Source organism: Scomber scombrus, chromosome 18 (genome assembly GCF_963691925.1).
Source record: "Scomber scombrus chromosome 18, fScoSco1.1, whole genome shotgun sequence".
Lineage (NCBI taxonomy): Eukaryota > Metazoa > Chordata > Actinopteri > Scombriformes > Scombridae > Scomber > Scomber scombrus.
In genome coordinates, this window is record NC_084987.1 from 28,321,529 (window position 1) to 28,343,742 (window position 22,214).

General features: G+C 40.6%; 1 protein-coding gene across 1 annotated transcript in view; it reads right to left on the reverse strand.

Annotated features, from left to right (window-relative positions):
* The window catches only part of LOC133998944 (junction plakoglobin-like), a 161,941-nt gene extending 146,831 nt beyond the window's left edge, over positions 1 to 15,110 (reverse strand). The window contains exon 1 of the mRNA XM_062438002.1: positions 14,992 to 15,110. The gene's annotated coding sequence lies outside the window, so the exon portion shown is untranslated. The remainder of the gene's footprint in view (positions 1 to 14,991) is intronic.
* Positions 15,111 to 22,214: the final 7,104 nt, after the last annotated feature.

Sequence of the window (22,214 nt, forward strand, 5' to 3'; positions counted from 1 at the left end):
TCGAGGCAGATGGCCGCCCACTTTGAGCCTGGTTCTGCCTGAGGTTTCTTCCTGTTAAAAGGGAGTTTTTTCTTGCCATTGTCGCTAAATGCTTGCTCATGTGGGAATGTTGGGTCTCTTTATAAATTAAAACTTGAAGAGTACGGTTTAGAACCTGCTCTATGTGTAAAGTGCCTTGAGATAACTTTGTTGTGATTTGGCGCTATACAAATAAAGATTGATTGATTGATTGACTTGGAAGCAGCAGCAGCAGCAGCAGGAAGTGTCCACTTTGCATGAACACTAATGGTGTAATACAGCTATGGATGTGTTTATATAACAGGAATATCTGTATTCAGATTTACATCTGAAGTGGGCAGCTGCTTTGATATTGAAGAAAAAGTCTAAATCTGGTAATTATGAGCCAAGATCTGAAGATATCCTCAATGGATATCATTAAACCTTCCCAGCACTGTATGAAAAGAGTTTAGCTGACTGTACAAGTACATAATAATAATAATAATAATAATAATAATAATAATAATAATAATAATAATAATAATAATGATAATAATAATAATAATAATAATAATAATAATAATACATTTTATTTATATGACGCCTTTCACGTCACCCAAGGTCACCTTACAAAGAATAAAGAGAGCCAGTGAAGTTGTGATGAAGTTGGTGATGTGGTCAGATGATTTGGTGCGGGTGATGATCCGGGTGGCCGAGTTTTGAATGATTTGCAGTCTGTTGATGAGTTTGGCGGGGAGTCCGGTGAGGAGGGCATTGCAGTAGTCAAGGCGGGAAGTGACAAATGAATGAACCAGGATTTCGGTGCTGGATTGGGACAGTGATGGGCGGAGTCTGGAGATGTTTCGGAGGTGGAAGAAGGCAGTCCGGGTGATGTTTTGAATGTGAGGTGCAAATAAGAGGGTGCTGTCCAGAGTGACACCAAGGCTCTTGACTTGGGGGGAGAAGGGTACAGGGAATCCGTCGATGATGATGGGTGTGGCTGGGGTGTGTTGTGATTTTGTGAGGGTTGCTTTGGAGCCGATGAGCAGGGCCTCGGTTTTATTGCCGTTGAGCTTGAGGAAGTTCCTGCTCATCCAGCTCCGGATGTCTTCAAGGCAGGTGATGAGGGAGGTGGGAGGGATGGCAGCGGTGGGTTTGGAGGAGATGTAAACCTGAGTGTCATCGGCGTAGCAGTGAAAATGGACCCCATGATGACGGAGGATTGTGCCCAGGGGGAGGAGGTAGATGATGAAGAGGAGTGGACCCAAGACTGACCCCTGGGGGACACCCCGGATTGAAAGGGTTCATGGAGGTTGTTTGTGTCAAGGTGGGACTGTAGTTGTGCGGCGACCACCCTTTCAAGTGTTTTGGAGATGTAGGGAAGGTTGGAGATGGGCCGGTAAAGGTTAAGGTCTGTTGGGTCAGCATTGGGTTTTTTCAGGATGGGTGTGATAGCAGCCAGTTTGAGAGTGGGGGGTACAGTGACAGTGGTGAGGGAGTAGTTGATTATGTTGGTGATCAAGGGAGAAATGGATGGCAGACAGGCTTTGACGAGGGAGGTGAGAAGAGGATCAAGCTGACAGGTGGTGGCTTTGGCTTTGCGGATGAGTTCAGAGATGGTGTGTTCTAAAACTGGGGTGAAGTCGGAGAGGGAGCTGATGGGAGGTTGGCCGGTGGTGATCATCCAGGTTGGATTGTTGGAGGAGGTGCAGGATGAGGCCAGTTGTTGGTGAATGGTGTTAATTTTAGAGTTGAAGAAGTCCAGGAAGGCGGTGGAAGTGTCTGGTGGGAAGGTTCTAGGAGTCTGAAGTAGGTGGCTGACTGTTGAGAAGAGGACTCTGTTGTTACCTGTACCAGTGTTAATGAGGTTGGAGTAGTATGAGGATTTGGCAGTGTTAAGGGGGCGTTCTTGTAGTGATGTAGGTGGTCCGAGTACATTTGGCTGTGTACAGTGAGTCCAGTCTTTTTGTACAGTCGCTCCAGTCGGCGGCCTGTGGCTTTGAGCTGGCGTAAGTCAGGGGTAAACCAAGGAGCAGTGTGAATGATACTGAGCGGGATTTCAGGGGAGCCAGGGTCATGAAGAAAGAGGAGAGACAGTTATTGTATTGAGTCACCAGGTCAGCGGGGGAGGATGCTGGGGGAGGGCTGGGGTAGGAGCTGATCAGGGTGGAGAGATCTGTGGTGTTGATATGTTTGAGGTTTCTGAAGGAAATGGTCCGTGAATGTCAAAAAGTACAGCTTTGTGGTCAGAGATGGGGAAATCTGTGATATCAAGATTGCTGGGAGTGATGTCAGTGCAGCAGATTAAGTCCAGTATGTAGCCTTTGTTATGTGTTGGGAGGTTGACATGTTGTGTGATACCGAGACAGTCCAGGAGTGATATGAAGTCGTTGGCAAGGATACTGGATGGATTATCAATGTGGATGTTGAAATCGCCGAGGAGGATAACAGTGGGAGACATTGCACATACAGATGTTAGTAGTGATGAGAATTAATTGAGGAAAACAGCAGAGGGTTTTGGTGGCCTGTAGATGGTAACAATGATGGTGGGTTTGGGGCCTGGTAGTTTTACAACTAAACATTCAAAAGAGTGATGGGGGATAGTGACAGGAGTGACTTTGATATTATCACGGTGAAGGAGGGCGAGGCCGCCCCCCCTCCCTGTAGCACGGATTTACTAATAAAAGAGAAAACCTGGTGGAGCAGCCTCATTTAGTTGGGAAAAGTCATTAGGCTGTTGCCAAGTCTCAGTGAGGCATAATATGTCCAGCTGACCGTAAGGTCAGCAATAAAGTCAGCAATCAGCAGAGCCTTATTACTGAGGGATCTGATGTTCAGCAGGCAGAGTTTCAGACAGGTGAGTGGTGTGTATGTGGTAGCTTTGAGCAGGTGGGACAGTACATTGTGATTTACAGGACTTACAGGATTGGCAGTGCGGGGAGGGGGGAGGGGCCCAGTGGACCAGAAGGAGCGGATGTTTGTGTCGCTGTTGTGTTGACTGTACTGAAAGTTCCGTCCAGAGCCTCTATAGATGTATCTCGGTCGTTTGTGAATGTAGTGGTGGAGTGCAAGTTGGGATGGAGGGGTCCTGGAGAAGATCCAGAGACGTAACATCTCTGTTACTGAGTAACGGAGGCAGAGTTGCACTTCAAAGAGACACACACAGCGCAATCCAGAAGAACAGGTTAAAAATCCACATGATGTAGGATGGTCAGCGACGTAGTCCAGCATGTAAAAATGTACGATACAAGTGTAAACAGTAAAGCTACAGTTCAATTCAGTTCATGCTGTATTATTTCCTGGAAATCCCTGCATATGAAGTTCATGTAAATCCAGCAGTGACAGACTGTGCCAGTAACAATGAACCCTACTATATAGGCACCTGATTAGTGAATGTAAATACAATTAATGAATAGCAAAATAAAATATTGATAAAAAAATAATAATAATTATGCGAGTAAATAATGACGTTCACATACATACACTGCAGCATTTCACACATACACTAGTAACACCTTGCTGTATGTGTGTGTGGAATCATTTCCTTAATTTATTGGCTCATTCCTTCTCATATAGCATGGTGTGCGTACCTCACTCCCTCTCTTTCTCTAACACATTCTCATACATATTCTATTCCTGTGTGTTTACAGCTACACGAGAGGGAGAAAATAGATAAAAAGGAAGATAAAGAGATATTCACATCTAAAGCAAGGTCAGTGTGAGAAAGAGAGAAATGAGAGCGTGTGAGACAAACAGACACACAGTCAGAGACACAGACAGATCCCTGAGGAGTGTAGATTTAGGAGTGGCATCTCTACAACCGAGGCATTGATTTTCATGTCAGCCAGTAAAATATCATGCAGTTGTCTCCTTATTCTCCTCAGTCTTCTAGACATAAGCCGTTCCATCACAATCACTAGTGACAAATCTGACATCAAACACCTTCAAATGGAAAATGAAATGGATTGTTTTTTATTTGAATTATTGGGTCATGATGATCTGATTGGGTATCCCAAAGTTCCCACCCTCTCCCTCCACAGAACTGCTTTATGCCCACATGGCTCAACTGTTGCGCCCCAAAACAGAATTTGATTTGCTCCAACCCAAAAAGAAGTTATTGTAAACAAAAACATATGTCAAGCCAACAGTAACTTATTAGACATTTGCAGAAGCTTTTGTAATGCTCTGAAAACTGTTTTTTGTTAGCTAACAGTCTTATTCTATCCCTCTAATGATGCATTATTGCCACCAACTGTCAGTATGTGTAGCTGTATGATCAGAGTGATACACAAAGGTCGCTCATTTAACTTAAGGCCACAATTTTAGGTATAGTTTTACTCACCAACAAACTTAAAAACTCGCCTCAAAAACAGCTTTCTGTTTCATAACAAATAATGCATCGCCAAGCCCTTCAAAAGTGTAATGGCATAACAAGAATAATCTCTACAAAAACAATAGATTCCTTGTACTTTCATGCTTGGGCCTATATAAAAGCTGCAAGAAGTGATGAACAAGCCCTCTCACCTCATGTGCATCAGAGGGAGTGGCAGCCGTGGTATTGCTATTGGAGGTCTGTTGACTGAAGGTTTGTGAGTGTGCAGTCCACAGGTGCATGGGTCCATGAAATGAGTGAAGCAAAAACAAATCTCGGCCTGGTGAGTAACATATCTGTATGAAGATTCTACATGGCTCCTGCTCTGAAAACATTGACCTTTGAACCTTGACCTCGTTGCGTGTTTGAAGGCTTATAATCAAGCAACAGAAGTGGCTACAGACATGTTACTGTTATACAGAGCTCTTGACCCCAGCTATCATATGAATACAGTCAACAACTGGGGCGCTGTCAAATATGGGTAAGATGTGGTTAAAATGCATTTTCACATATTTAATGATTATATATGTAAAATCTAATTACACAAATGTGTTTACCATCCCCTTAAACTCCTGAGTATACTCTCAATTCAGAATGAACAACTTCCAATTTCAGAATAAAAAAAAACAAAAAACAAACTACACCTCCCGAGAGCCGTCCCATGCAGCTTGATACAAGTCAGTGCCACAGTTGTAGTTCTTCCAGTCAATAAGGGTTAAAAATAGGGTTATAAGGGTTAGGATAGATAAGATATATAGACTGAATATATGACATACCTGGTGCAACCAACATAGTAATTACACTGCATACAGATTGGTTGGTTTATCATTCATAATTTAATCTCAGAATTGAAGGAGATAATTAAACATTCATGAGCTGAGCATTAATCTGTTGTATTGTTGAGTTATTGGTTACTGGATGAACGAATAATAGTTACGTTCAACAACTTAATGAATTAATTATATGTGACTTTATAAGATAAGACCAAAAAAAACACAGCTGCGTGACTGGATAAGCACAGAGACAGTTGCTGAACATCAACAACAACAAATGTAATCAAAGATCATTATGATTTGTGTGATCTCTGATTTTCATCCAATAACAGCAGCTCTACCTTTATATTGACAAAACGTCCATATTGACAAAAATTTGAAAAGCTCTCTTTGTCATTTGGCATCCATTCATCGATGCCAGCCGTCTGTTACAAACCTGCAGCAAGGGAGATTTAAGTATTTTAAAATAAAGTTCTGTGTGTTTCCTTTGCCGTTTAGCACTGGCTAACTAGTTAGCGTTGTTCCGTTTAGCACTGGCTAACTAGTTAGCGTTTTTCCGTTTAGCATTAGCTAACGCTAACAGCAGGTTAGGATGCAGTCAGCAGGTGTGTGAGTTGGAAGCCAAGCATTGGGGATTCATGAAAAAAAAAATGTTTCAAGAAATTAAAATGTGTTATAGGCTACATGTAGCATAGCTCCTTAGTGCTTAGTGCTAGTGAGTATGCAGGTCGGGAGGGACAGAGAGGGAGACAGAGAGAATACGTGAATGTGACTGGCAGCTAACTATCATATCATCATAAACGTCTCACTCTGTACTAAGACTGACTGACACAGAGCAGACACTTCAGTTTCTAACTGTAACAAAGGTCAACAATAAGTGTGAACAAGCAGCAGGTGTTTTTGTCATATAGAAGCTAAAACTTTATCACTTTAATAATAATTGCTAATAAGAAATATTCTATAAAAGACAACTACTTACAGTAGGTTTTATAAGTTAATTGCAAATACTTTCATCAGTCCCCACCACCAGACTCCATCTGTGGAGCTTTCCACAGTATCATCCTTCACTTTGCTCCTAAAAACAATGCTGTGCAGGTCAATTAAACTGTGGTTACTTAGATCTTATGAACATTTGTACAGTTTCTGCAGTTATTTACATGTTTGATTGTCTCTTTACTGTACAGGTCTCTACCTGGCTGCTCTACATAACAATGAAAATGCTGACTGAACACACGCCACCATATCTGCTGGAGACCCGTGTTCTGGGCAACAATAAAAAACACTGTCCAATACATTGTGTATCTTTGAGTGCGGCGACCCATTTATTTTCATTCAATTATTTGCTCACCTTAGCACAAGTATACTTTTGAGTCCATATGACATCACAGGTAAGTTTTCCATTCATCAGTTTCCTTCATCACAGTCATCCATTCATCACGCTGCCACCCTGACACAGTCAAAAACTGTTTGCCCCCCCCTTCACACACACACACACACACACACACACACACACACACACACACACACACACACACACACACACACACACACACACACACACACACACACACACACACACACACACACACACACAGTGCTCATTACCTGGGCTTACCTATATGCATTTCCGGTGCTATGCACCACCCACTATTCTAACACGTCATACACACAGATATGGTCCTCAGTATAAACAAAAAATAGAAACAAAAAAATATATTATGGCTCCAACAATTACATTCCTTTATTTTTCAACCAAAAAACTTATAATGTACATGTACTATAAACAAGGCCGTAGCCAGTCAAAAATAAGACCAGGACATATATATCAGTTAAATGTAATCCATGATGTATTTATACCCCTTTCTTACTGTGCATTTCTCAGTCGTGGTCACTCTTGTGGTCCAGTTCTTTCTCATCACTTCCAATTTTGAAACAGCCTGTTCTGAAGGTGACTGAAACAGAGGGGTATATAGGTGGGTGAAAATGTGTAACCTGAGGGGTTTTTTCAGCAGGCAGCTTCAAATACATGCTATGTGGACCTCAGAAACCTATATTAACTTGTAAAAAATTAAGTCTTCCTGCTAATTGCCACAGTGCCTTGTTTATCTAAACGCATATTTTAATACAAATACATAACTCAATAGACCTCTCAGTGCGGCTGTGCTCCTTCTGAAATCCACAACCATGTCCACTGTCAAGCTCCAAGTTGTTTTGTCCACATCAAGTCAATAGATGGTCAACCTTCCATCTATTGGCAATCTCAACCTCGCCATCTGCAAACTTCAGACTGGATGTAGAGCTGTTGTTGTACAGGGAGAAGAAAAGTGAAGAAAGGACAAAGCCTTGAGGGTAACCGGTGCTTCCCCAGCTTTACATGTGATATGATCCACCTACAGGTAGGCTCAGGTACAGCTAGGAGAGCTGTCCTGCAGGAGAACTGGATCATAGGGCTGGGTGCCAAACTTCCAGTAGTACTGTAATTACACTGACCGAATTGGTTTGATACTATTGAGTAGCAAAAAAAAATAAAGAGGTTGGACCAAAACATGTAACCTGTGGGTAAGATAAAGCTGTATTAAAATATCAAAAGACGATGACATTGCCTATTGTTTCAGTGGTGGTTCAGCGGCTGGCAAATGACTGTTCTGTGTCGCGTAGGCTTATGCCATTTGGCAATCGGATCGTATATAGGCGACTAAAAGGGATGACCAATCTTTGGTTTCCTCTAAGCCGATCCTAGGAAAAACTGCACAGGAACTCTCCAAGTGCTCACAATGGCATGGTGCATGCTGTCGATAGAGAGACTGTGTGTGTGACAGTGAAGCTGAAGAGCAGAGACTGAAGTGAAGTTAGCAGAATATTTGTGAATGAAGCAGAGCGATGTGTGTACAGTTCAGGCTATTTGTCAGTGAATAAATGCTTGTACTGTGCATTGAGAGATGTTTCTGGTGGAGCAACACATCTGTAGATATACCTACACTGTAAATGATTGCTGTAAATTTACAGCAGGATTCCAACAGTATTAACCTGTTATTTTAAAATACAGCACTTTACTGTTAATGCAAACATAAATCTGTCAATTTACCGTTTTTTTTTTTACAGAACTATAATTTATTCCTAAAATACAGCACTTTACCGCTAATAAATCATCCAAAGTATCTAAACTACAGTATCATGCAGTATTTTTTGAATTCTGGGAAGGGCAATTCACCTGAACAGCACATGTGAAGCTGGGTCTGTTATTTATCTTCATCCATCCCCATCTTGCTAATTATTTGGTGAGTAGCAGTTTTATTTCATCTATAAATTGGTGCAAAGTATATCAGTGATGTTTAAAGTTTGTTTGCATTAGCCTATTGAATATGTGCACGTTGTGATAGAAGGATTCAGCAGCTAGCTAGAATTTCATAGATGATTGTCAAATAATCAGACAACACAAGGAACTCAATCTAAATGAACTAACCACAAGTATTTTGCCAGTGAATTCATTAATAATGCTATATAAATAAAAAGTTATAATAATGATGATGCCTTAATAGTGTCGCTAAATAGTCGGAAGTCATTTCAACAGTTGAAGTAACATTAAGACTTGTTACAGCAGTTGAGTACCGTAATTTCTGTTAATCTGAGTGAGTTACACAACTTGATTTTTACACAGTGTCTGAAGAAATACTATCATTTTACAGGCGCTTCATTCTTATCAAAGAAAACCAGCAAAAAGACTACACCAGTCCATCCACATGTATCCACTCTGCTGAGGAGACTCATGGACTTTCAGTGTGACTTCATTTAAAATGGTGAGATTACTCAATCCCATTACTCACATATATTTATCAAAAACTAGTTTGTGTCATCCCTTCAACTCTGATAGGGTAGAAAGTCTGAATCCATCTTCCATTCTCTCACTATATTATTTTTTATTCTCTCAATCATTCTTTTACTCACACCTTGTATTATTTCTGTCATTCTCTCCGTGTTATTTGTATTCTGTTTCTGAACCTACACATACAACTGTTTGAATGTTCCAGACTAGGATGTTTTGGCTGGCTGAGGGGTTAGTTCAGGGCTTAGGATATTTTTTCTTTGGATTTTTATGTTCATAGTCCACATTATAATAACAGGAAATGAGGGGTACACACATTGATTTTGTATGTGAGAAGATGCAGTGAAAATTATTTTCTCTCTCTCTCTCTCTCTCTCTCTCTCTCTCTCTCTCTCTCTCTCTCTCTCTCTCTCTCTCTCTCTCTCTCTCTCTCTCTCTCTCTCTCTCTCTCTCTCTCTCTCTCTCTCTCTCTCTCTCTCTCTCTCTCTCTCTCTCTCTCTCTCTCTCTCTCTCTCTCTCTCTCTCTCTCTCTCTCTCTCTCTCTCTCTCTCTCTCTCACACTCACACACAGGCTGGATTGAAAGAACTGGTGTCTTCGAGTGGGCCTTACTGTAAGTCATTCACTAACTTACTCCCCTGCCATCGCCCAATACATACATACATACATATATTGACTTCTACACTTAACAATGTGCCTTATAACAGCCTGAACATACAGTTACAATGTGGACATGATGTAACATGTCTAGTGGTGTTCATTGTATTTTTTATTTTTATTTAAACTGTTTTTGACAGACAGCATTATATTGACAGAACATTTTTTGTTAAATGAACTTTTTCTTTATTATTTGTGCCACTGATTTAATGCTGGACAATATATTCAGTATATTGAGATGTTACATGATATAGGGTAAAGGGCATTTGTGTTCTGTTTCTGAACCTACACAAGTGTTTGAATGCTACAGGTTGAGTTCAAGACTTGGGATATTTTTCTTTGGATGTTTATGTTCATAGTCCACATTATGAAAAGTGGATATGAGGGGCACACATGTCTGAGAGTTTTGTTGTAATGTATGTATGTATGATGTAGCTGAACTGTCTGTAACTTTGGGTACTCCACTAAACTGTTATGTTCTGGTCATCTGGTTTTTATTTTTCAATATAATACGTCAAAAAAGTCAAAAAAGGGTGATATAGCATGTCAATATTTCTGAGCCTAAGTGTATTGCACCATTTTCAGCAAAAAGCCAAATGTTTTGAGAGAGAAGGCTCTGTATTTTTTGGTTTTGTTTGCACTTGTTTCAACATGCAATTGTCCTGCATGTGCAGTTTATGAAAATAGTAAAGTGCAATAAGAAGCTGTGGATTTTTTTTCTCTCACATTGTAATTACATGATGAACATAATAATTTTAAAAACAGTCCATGCTGTATTTTTCATTAACAGTACAAAACTGTCAACTTTAGCGACAACATGTTCATTTTACAGTAACATAATGGCAACCATGCTGCCAGTTGTTTACTGTTTTTTTACAGGATCATTTCTAACAGTGTACCCTATAGTTGTACAGTCGTGGTGGGCCAGCAGGCCAACGAGAACCTCTGCCAGGCTACAAAAAAAAGAAAAAAAGAACCCCAAATATTAATTCATTTGAAAATCAATGGCGTTTGGGAGCCTCTGTGCAGCTCTGTTCTGAATAATAGGTAAATCTGTGTCCTTGCCTGGGAAACTCTTGGTAGTGCAGCATCTTTAAGAATTACAGCAATGTTAGTGTGTGGTCAACAGTGAGAGAGAGAGAGTGTGTGTGACAGTGAGGCTGCAGCTACCACTGCAGAGTGAGAGAATCTCTGCTGAAAGCAAGAACCAAGACCCAGGGAGACATGAGAGCAGCTGCTTGCTAACAGCTAAGCGTATTTACAGCAGACAGCAGGAGTGAGGGCAGTCTCACTCCACTACTCTATACTGAGGCTCTGTTCATACTGTGGATGCTCACGGAGCAGACTCTTTCATTTATATTAGTGTCTGTCATCTAACAAAGTAACACACTTGGGGCCAAATCCACAAAAGGATCACATGGGTTTTGTAGCTGCTTAACGGATGTAAATGAGACGAAAACATAGTGTGTTATTCACAAAAGCCCTGCAAATAGTAAAGTGCACTGCCACTACACTGCCAAGCAAATAGTAGTGCACCTGTGCCATTTACATGTATGTAAACTAGGTAATATTCATACATTTCTGTGCAAATATGCCTTATTGCAAAAACAATCTAATTAAAAAAGACAAGCGCAAATTGCAGCACGCAATTAGGGTGGAGTTATTAGCACCTTCAGAGAGTTGGTGTGTGCACACTAACTCCTTTGAGGCTTGTATGATCAAGGTCAAAATCAGGTAAGCTTATCTTGGACACCTAGCTACTTAGAAATTAAAAAAAAAAATACTGGCAGCTCCGATAGAGCTCATAACTCATCCATTAAGGCTGTTTTATGACAGACAATCCCAGCATATAAACCTGAATCTGTGTGTAACAGCTGACCTGTGTAGATTAATTAATAATTCATGTCAGATTTTGACAGATCCAGTGTTATTGAAGTTACTGCTGCTGTGCCACATGTGTAAATGCACACAGCCTCTTTCTCAGTTTGGAGATGCACTTATCGTTTCAGCTGCTGTATGATGCTGCAGCCAGCTGTGAACACAGCCAGCTGTGGACAACAAACAGATCATCAGTACTGATGTTTCTGTGAAATCCCAGATACGTTCAGTGACACAAGAACAACATTATTTTAAGATCCAGACATTAATCTAAATGTGTTTCAGACCTGCATGAGTCACTGTAACTGTAGCTATATTTTGACATTTTAGTAAATGATATTAAATACTCCAGAAGTAAAAGAAGCAAAATACACTGCTCAAAAAAATGAAGGGAACGCTTAAACCACACATCAGATCTTGATGAACATTGTATAATTTGTTGAAAACAAAATGATGTTACAAAACCAAAATCAATCAAAATCAAAATTACACCAAAAATCAAAGCATAAAATGTAAACAGGCTGATCCAACTTGCCTGAATTTCATCAGGGCAACTCATAATGTGACTCAGTAGTGTGTATGGCCCCTGCATGCTTGTATGCACTCCCAACAACGTCTAGGCATGCTCTTGATGAGTTGTGGGATGGTGTCCTGGGGAATCTCCTCCCAGACCTGGATCAGGGCATCAGTGAGCTGCTGGACAGTATATGGTGGTACTTGGTGGCGTCAGATGCACGGATACATAATGTCCCATAGTTGCTCATTAGGGCACTTCACAGCACGAACATGTCACATAATTGGTGGGTGAACTGTAGCGCTACATAGTGGACTCAGGAAGTGTTGTTTATCCCCATCACGCAATGTTTAATGAAAGCCCGGGTGCACAGACCTCTACGTGCCCACTGTGCGAGCCCTCGACTGCATCACAGCCCGACATGCATGAAGTGCAAGGACCCGTTCATCGTTGCTTGCAGCTTTAATTTGGATTTAGGTCAGGGGAACATGAAGACCAGTCAAAGGCATCAATGCCTTCTTCATCCAGTAACTGCCTACACTCTCTGAACACATGAGGCCAGGCACTGCCCTGCAGGGGGAACCCAGGACCCACTGCACCAGCATAAGGTCTGACAATCGCTCTGAGGATTTCATCCCAGTACCTAACAGCAGTCAGGGTACTGTTGGATATGACATTGAGGTCTGTGCGACCCTACAAGGAAATGCCTCCCCAGACCATCACTGACCCACTGCTAAATCGGCCATGCTGGATTATGTTACAGGAAGCATAACATTCATTGCATTGCATAAACATTGCATTAAAGTATTTATATGTATAAACAACAACATGCACAATGCCATGGTGCGTGAATGACATTTTATACAGTCAGTGTCCTCACAAAATGTGGAATGTATTATAATCTCTCCTGTATTATGCTGTCAGTCAACCATCAGGTGACACAGATGTGTGCTGTGCCAGAGTTAGATTCACATCAGTTATGAATCTTCATCACTTCAGTATTTTCAAACAGAGCCTGAAGGCCAGAGTTCCCTCAAAGTGAAAATAGGCTTCATCTGATGAAATAGTTACAAAGGTGATAACTCTTACACACATGCGCGCATACACACGCACGCACGCAAGCACAAACACACACACACACAGAGCACAACCTGAACCTGCAGGAGCAATGGAGTGAAGCTGTCAGACAAACAGTTGACAACTGCTGAGATAATAAAAATAGATTTGACACCATTACAGGTGCAGGTGAGGCACTAAAGTTCCTCACTGGTCAGGTCAATGAGCAAGGATACATAATATACACATATTGAGCAAGAAGAGCAAAGAGTGCATATAGCAAGAACCTCCCCATCACATGCACCAACACTCACACTTTCACACATACACTTGGCTTGCTCTCTGGCTGCTACACTTGCTTGTCACAGCCAAAGAATGTAGAGTCAACAGCAGAGACAAGGAGACAGAGTGTGTGAAATGTGCGTGTGTGAAATGTGTGTGTGTGTGTGTGTGTGTGTGTGTGTGTGTGTGTGTGTATATATATATATATATGTGTGTGTGTGTGTGTGTGTGTGTGTGTGTGTGTGATGGGAGAAAAAGACAGAGTTAAATACCGCTCGTGACAATTACATTTGTCCTAAAGGGCTCTTTCTCTCTCACCACAGATTCATTTCACAGCTTCACCCAGAACATCTGTTGGGAATGATATGCTTCTGTTGCTTGCAGGAACACACACACACATGTACACGTCCAGACATACACAAAAAAGAAAATAAATACAGGAAGGTAAACATAGGTACTCACAGAGGGGATAAGTGATATGGTGTGTGCATGTGTATTGGTGTGTGTGTGTGTACGTGTGTTTATGTGTGTGTACATGTTTTCGTCTCAGAGGCCCTGTTCACATCTGGCATTAAAATGTGTCTTGGGAGATCCAATCACAAGTGGACAGCTTGTGATCAGAATGAGATTCCCACTGTCCCTACCCACCATCTACCCTACTAATATGGCCACATGCAGTCCAAACCACATTCAGATGTGCTCTGGGCTGCATACAGTCACATTCTTTTAGCATGTGCACACAATGTGTCCTAGGTCAGTTGAGTAAGACACTTGCCTACTCAACTGACATCCTCTGCGTCAATGGAGTGTGTACTCAATTGCACGCCAACATTATCTTATTAAAGTGCAAAACAACAAGAAGCCTTAACAACAGGCAAAATGGATTCTGCGGTAATATTTTTTAAATATCTGGCAGAGTATGCATGGGAAGTGCATTGCTGCCTCCCATCGGTTAAAAACAACTAATTTGGTCTTTGCAAACAGAAACGTGCTCATTTGCATGTAAAGCTTTCAGTGGGATCCAATCACAAGTGGTCAATCAAGAAGCATCTGGAGACACATTCTGATGTAATGTGTGAATTGATGTACTGAGCTGTCCATCAGATCACCCAAGATGCATGTTAATGTCATGTGTGAACAGGACCAGAGAGAGAGGGAGAGTCATGCAGTGGGAGCAAGCACAGAGACAGGAAGCGACATGGAAAGCCACACTGGAGGGACAAACCGCACTGTGTTTCCAAACAGCACCGTTCTAATTGTACACACACGTAGGAAGGAGCCATTTCATAAGATCACGCTGTCCACATTTATATATCATACAGATAGCATTGCTCCTCTCCTCGGCATCCTGAAACTATTCCCTCCGCAGATGCATAATGTTAAAGGTTAGAGCCTCAGCTCGCAGAGTGCTGCTTAATGATGTGAATGAAAAGCTCGAGTCATTACCCTGAAGAGAAGAGAAGCATCAGACTGACGGAAGTTTCAGGAGGACAGGGTGCAGTTCTGTATCAATGATGATCACCGACTGGAGGTCACACTTCACTCTCCTTTTTATTTACCATCTCATCTCTGGTGGCCGTGCGTAAAATGCGTGCTCGTTATCTGGTTACCGTGCGTAAAAAGACGAGCCAGCTGGTTTACCTTATTTACTGGACAGCAGCGTTGCTTTTAATGTCTCCTCTTTCCTCTCCTTAAATCCACAGCCCGTGCTGTTCAGATCCGCTCCTGTGATTTGCTTGCCTCGGTGCCCTCTCTGTGTCGTTGTCTCTTCCGTTAAACACGGTGTGCTGCACGCAGCCAGCCGGCGAAATGAGGGGAGCGAACCGGCGGCAGCACAGCGTCAGAGGAGAAGATGGAGAAGTGAAGAGGTCTCACTCTGATGGCGAGACGCGTCGTTTTCTTTCTATTCATATGTATTGAAAGCTGCCATGCAGTGCATTGTGGTAAAGGTGCAGGCAGTGCAGAACCTCTACAGACAAAATGTTTCATTTTTGTACACATCATTAGTAGCTGTTCTGACCCCGTCTCTCAAAACCCACAAAACACTTGGTGGTAGAAAAAAATAGTAAGAATCAGAAACTGAATTCTGCATCAGTTTGAGCTTCTATTGGACCCTTTAGATAAATGTCAAGAACATTTCCTAATCAGCTGCCACCTTTTTGCCCAAGACCAGCTCCACAGGAAATATGGTTAAAAAAAGAAGGATCCTGCACCTCATGATTTCAGTCCAGTGCTAACATTCAGTGCCAGTTCAAGACATAGTGTGGGGTTGACCCTCCAGGAAATATTGTTTGTTTATATTCTTGTTTTATTACTACAAAGCCAAATAATGCAAGAAGCAAAGAAGACGAGGCTCAGGTGCTGGTTGACTGTTGTAAGTAGGGACAGGGACAGTGACAGAGGACAGACAGTGACAGAAGATAATAACAGTGCAGTGTCAATATAGCACTATTTAATCTGTTTTGACTATTTTTGTTAGCTGGCTAACCATGCTAACCATTTCTTATCTTTCCTCCGCTGCACATGGTAGCTACTGTATGGATAAAGTCATGGAAACATTGTGAACCATGACAGAATAAACTCCAGTCTCCTGCATGGAAGTGAGACGAGCTACAATCTCATTATCAAACTCTTATATTTGCTTTGGACATAAATGGTGGGAAGATGGGAGCCCACCAACATGGATACAATTCCCAGGGATACTGATCTAATACAACCATGTCCTTCAAAATAAATTGTCCTAAAGTCCAAGCTGAAATCTTCACATTCCTTGTTTTGTCCAAAGATATTAAATGTACTATCACATAAGATAAACTATGTCAGGAAATCCTCAAAATGGAGATACTGGAACCACTGAATGTTTGTTTATTTTGCTTGCAAAAAGAATTACACAAATAATCAGTTATCAAAATAGTTGCACATTAATTTTCTGTTGATCCACTAAATTAATGGTTGACTTGTTAATTGACGTGTGTCCTTGTTCATATGATTTGTCACCTCTCATCACTCTCCATGACTGCAGGCTTTTCACCCTTTAGAACAGCTTTAAACCATTGCCTTTAGATGGTAAATGGTAAATGGACTTTGCTTATATAACGCTTTTCTAGTTGTTATGATTACTCAACGAGTTTTTACATTACATGTCTCATTCACCCATTCACCCATTCACACACATTCATACACATTCATACACTGATTGCAGGGGCTACAACGCAGGGTGCCAACCTGCTCATCAGGAGGAAACTCACCATTCATACACCATTGGTGCAGCCTATCTTGCACAAAGACACATTGACATGTGTCAGGAATCAAACCGCCAATCTTCCAATTGGTGGACTAACGCTCTACCTCCTGAGCCACAGCCACCCTGTGATGTAATCACGATCTTAGTTTCTTTGAAGCACACTGAGACCTTAGAGACTGCTGGTGTGATGTCATTCAGTTGTTAAGTTGTTAGCAGGTAAATTAGTCTTGCATTTCATTATAAGTTAAGAAATTGATATACTTGAAAAACACGTTTTCTTTATCTATTAATTCAATTTGAAATTGAATGAGACATCAATAAACTCAAAGTGAAATCAGTAAATAAAATATAATTTTATTCACCAGATCATTATTTTCCATATTTAGTCTTTAAATGTCAACTTAATAATTTCGTTTTTAAACGGTATTTTCACATGTATTTTGTTTTGTTGCTTTATCTTTATTTATATGTATTTATACGTGAACAGTGGCAGCAATATGGCGTCATTATAACATTCCTCACCTAATATTACCTGCCATTGTAAACTAGTTTTACAGCGTTGTTACAGGATGATTTGTCTCACTGAGTGAGCCTTCTTCTCGAACATAGAGCATCTCTGTCAGCAGCATCGTGCAGCCTCCTAGCGGTCATTGACTGCTAGGAGAAGAGCAGAAGAGCTGCTGTGATTATTGTCGAGTGATGGAAAAGGATGTGGGAAGTCTCCGTGACAATCTGCTATTAATTTAATGTTCTTTAATGGCGGAGCAGAGGCAAGGCTGCGCCATCACATCAAGTTGTACTAGCAGAAACATGTGGAGCCATGAGCTGTTACACAAGCACACTGTGTGTAGCACAGACACTGACTTCATATTCTGGAGAACAGAAAAGCACAAGACAAAAATGAGTACAGATGAAGAACATATTTAAGCAGAGGATGACACATCAGTAGTCTTTTCTAGTAAATAGGAAGATGAGGTGCAGTGATGTCATTATACAAATATACAAATGTACAAATACATATATATACATATATATATAAAGTTGTTTTTTTAGTTTATAAAAGAGCTGAAGCTTATTCTGCTGCAGCACATTCTCATGTTGGTGAGAGTAGACAACCAAATGTTTATTAGTTTTCCTTGATAAACAACAATTAACAATTAATCACTTTTTAAAATTGGTGTAGATTAATTTTCTGTCAATCAACTAATAAATTAATCTACTAACTGTTACATTTGGATCAATTGGTGCCAGTTCTTTTCGGAAAATTAAGAACTGAGAGCTATCTATAATAAAGGACCTGAAGGTGGGTAACAAAGTCTTTAATGTGGTAGTCTACAAAACTTGATATTCTCTCTGTTAGACTTCCAACTTCAGAAACAATGGGTCTACCAGGTGGTTAGATTGGGATGTATGAATATTTTTGCATTGTCATCCTGGACAATGACAACAGACCACTCTCATCAGGATATAAATGTTTCATCATGACATTAATGTGATCACTCACAACTACTTTGTATTGATTTATAGTGACCCTTCCCTCTAAGAGAAAAAGTGGACCCAATCCAGCTAGAAAAATGGCCCCCACAGCATAAACCAGCCACCTGATCCCGTCACTGCAGGGGTTAACCATTCAGGCCTATACTGTTCTCTTGGTGTACACCACACATCCACTCACCCACAACAATAAGTTGAAGGATGACTCATCTGAACATATCACTTCTTAAAACATCTCTGTAGACCAGTGCCTACAGTTTGTAATAAGGGATCTATGCACTGCAATCTTATTATAATATCCCTCTATATGTAATTATTGATGGACTGTTCTAGGTGACACAATCTGATCACATCCTACACTGACATTCTCAGTCCCCTGAGAAATAGTTGCTCTTCGTTTTTACCTTACATATCGCATATGTTAATTGCTTTATTGTGCCATGCAGTGCACCTATGTTGAAGAATCTGCAGTTGTTATGTTTCTCCACATTACTCAAGTTTTTCCTTTAATTTGTCACCAGTCTGTACTTTCAAGTTGTCTTGAGAACTTCATTATCATAACTGCACTTGCCCATAATGACAATGTGACAATGGTGCCCCTTTTGTCAACAGTGGACCTGTTACTCTCAAATCCAGTCGATACTTTCTTTGGATTTTTTTGTCAAATTGTGTGGAATGAAACTTTTCTTTTGGAAATTATTTTCAAATTCGCGCTCTACTAGTTAACAATATGTCTCTAATGAATGATGTTTGGAATAGGGTTATGAGAGGGATCATTGTTTTGTGAAAAATGTTTATTATAAAAAATTTAATTTTACATCTGTGAGAAATTTCTGAAGGTCTAAAAGAGTTCAAATTGAATTACAGATCGGGTTAGGACAAAGAAAGGCCGAGTTGAAGGTACAGAGGGCTAAGGGGAGGCCAGTTCAGTGCTGCTCAGGTTGACAAGAGCCGATTTGCTCCCTGGTCTTGGGATCTGGTACATGGACAGTCTAGATCAGTGGTCTCCAACCCTGCTCCTGGAGAGCTACTGCCCTGCATGTTTTAGGTATCCCCTCACTCTAACACACCTGATTCTAATAATCAACTCGTTATCAAGCCCTTTGACGAGCCTCAGCTGCTTGATAACGAGTTAGAGTGAGGAGACACCTAAAACATGCAGGGCAGTAGCTCTCCAGGAGCAGGGTTGGAGACCACTGGTCTAGATGATCGTGCCCTGTCATGTGCATTTGGTTTTGGATGTCTGCTGGTATAGGGTTTCATACGTTTCATACCCTCCTCCAAAAAGGGGGTAGAAGAATTGCAGAATGGCTTGAGGAGTTTTGTTGGGTCTTACTCTTATTTGAGATGGTGGAGTGAAGTCTTTCTGTTGATTGTGTGTTTGATGTTTTACAGGTGCAGTGAGGGGTCTCAGTACTAAATAAAGATTATATTTGTACCAGGTTGGTCCCTCTCATCTCTTAGGAATTTGTCTTAAATGAGATTTCCTTCTCATGTTGTGTTAGTTTCATGAACTCCATTGTCACATTGGACAAATCATTGTTTTCCCTTGCCAGAGTCTCAAGTTCTGTTCATTCTTTAGTGCCATTAATGCAAAACACTGAAACACAGAATATTGTTCCATGCACTGATGAATGCTGGATTGTCCTTTCCAAAGGAAGGTGGCTTAAGGATATGTAGGCCTTTTAGGATTGTGGGTATTCTGACAAGGTGAAGGCATGCCACTTGTTGAGAAGCATCTTCTGGCAGGGAGAATACAATTTCTTCTGGTGATCCATAGTTTTATAGTTGTCATCAAGTTCAAGAAGTTAGTTCCTTAAAACATCTATGAGATTGAAACCACAGAAAGCAAATGCTCCTTGGATGTCTTCATTTTTTGCAGTGAGAGACTTTCTGATGTTAGTGTGGTGTTGTTGATAATGAGCAGGTCAAATCTGTCAAATATTACCTCACATTTTATGTTAAATTACATTTTAATCTGTACAAATACAATAAATTGCCATTAAAAACACAATTATTTACCATTATTTAATTAATTACCTGTCATGTTAAGACTTTTTAAAACTTTAAATCAAATCTGCAGGCATTTCATTGTTTTATGGACAAATGCAAAAAATCAGGGATTTTTTTAATAGTGTATGTATCTTTCTCTTGTCTCTGAACGTTCTAGAAACAATCTCATCATGAGCTGCTGCTGCTGCTCTCAGCCTGATTGGCTTTGTAAGTGTATGTTAGGTGTGTATATGTCTTTTGACCATGGTTCCCATGGTGATAAAATAGCCCTCACTGATGACCTGACACCACTTGCCCTTTATTGCTGTTTCTTTATTTCTATCCTATTCTATTCTATTCTATTCTATTCTATTGTAAGTTGTCATATTTGTTTCTGAGTCATACTTTCTCACAAGCTCCACTACAGAGTTGTTGGTTGTGGTATAGGTATACCAATGCTTTGAGGTTTTGGTTCAAATAACAAGCAGTCCATTTGGCCATTTCATGTGAAAAAGCTACAGTAAATAATACAGACATTTCTTAAATTCTGCATTAATCTAGTCCCTCCAGGACACACACACACACACACACACACACACAAAATCCCTGCTGCCGTTTGGTTGTCATTGATGCTCAGATGTCAGGTAGTTGAGTTAAGATGGGTCAAACAGTGTCACAACAAGTTTTCAGGAAATCATTGACTTATTGGAAATCAAAGCTTGGCATTTAAGTAAATATTCGTATTTTGTTCACCTTTCACTCACAGCCTTTTCGTTTTTGTTTAAAGTCTCTACACTGACTGACAGCACCCTCAGTTATCTAAATGTCAATCCACTGCAATGTGGTTAGGGCACTTTATAATCACAAGGTCACCGGATTGAGTCTAGCATTAGATCTTTATTGAAGCCATTTTCAGACATCTGAACCCTGTCCTCTCACCCTGTGAGATATTTGTAAGTGTTGAACTATGTTGTGCATGAAGGTATCAGAAATATTGTGAGTGATGAATGAAAAAAGAAAATTAGAGAAAAAAGTTTACATCCAGGTTGCTTTCTCTTTTCTATACAGCTGGACAATTACAACATGAAGTAGGTGTGGATAAGTGGATAATGTGTTGTTGGTTTCAGACAGTTGGCTTTTATTTCATTCTATTTTATTGGTAGAAACATCAAAAATAAGCTTCCATCTGTGATGATGATTTCCCAGCTTGGGTCTGTCCATCCCCCCAATCAACCAGCCTACCTATTATCGGTCAAAAAAACGTGGTTTTCGACCAACAACAGCCTCCAGTGACTTAAAGATTGCATCTCTCTCCCTTCATCTTTCTCTCCATTGTAAATGTCTCTCTACTCTTTACCCTGTCCCTGGCTAAGCTTTAGGGAGTTTCAAAATGGCTTTGGCTTATGATATTTGGCTGTGTGTGTGTGTGTGTGTGTGTGTGTGTGTGTGTGTGTGTGTGTGTGTTTGTGTGTGTGTGTGTGTGTGTGTGTGTGTGTGTGTGTGTGTGTGTGTGTGTGTGTGTGTGTGTGTGTGTGTGTGTTAGTCTTTTGAGAAATGACATTTCAGTTGTGATAGCTGTTTTGTGTGTTTGTTTTGGGGTTTATTTTTTGCTTCATCCTTTTGTTTCATTTATTCCTTTATCTCCTTGTTCAACTATGGTGTTCTGGCATTTCTGGTCAACTTCTTGAGCAGTGACAGCACATTAGACCAGCGTACATTCTGTACATTCTTTATTTCATTAACAAAACTGTTTTGATTAAACATTTTGTTAGCACCTCGTTTTAAAATGTGTTCAAATCTAAATGTGTTATTTTTATGTATGCAATTTTTAATCAATGTTTCTACAATTTATGCTGTGGATATGAGTATGTGACATGAGTTGTGTTTGCTACAGAGGGACAGTATACGAGTAAGCATACCTGCTTGGTCAAATGTCTCTAGGCTGCTTTGTGGTGCTGCTGCGGGATGGATTATTAATGTGTCTTGCCTCAAAAAAGCAATGTTTCCTTTTCAGTCGGACAGCATCCTCATTGATGTAGATTTTGGTACCTCTTAGGTTTTTGGCTAAAAAAAGTTGGCATTTCAAACTCCCATTGAAGCTGCAGTTTTCCCGAGAAGACCTTCTTCACCTTCT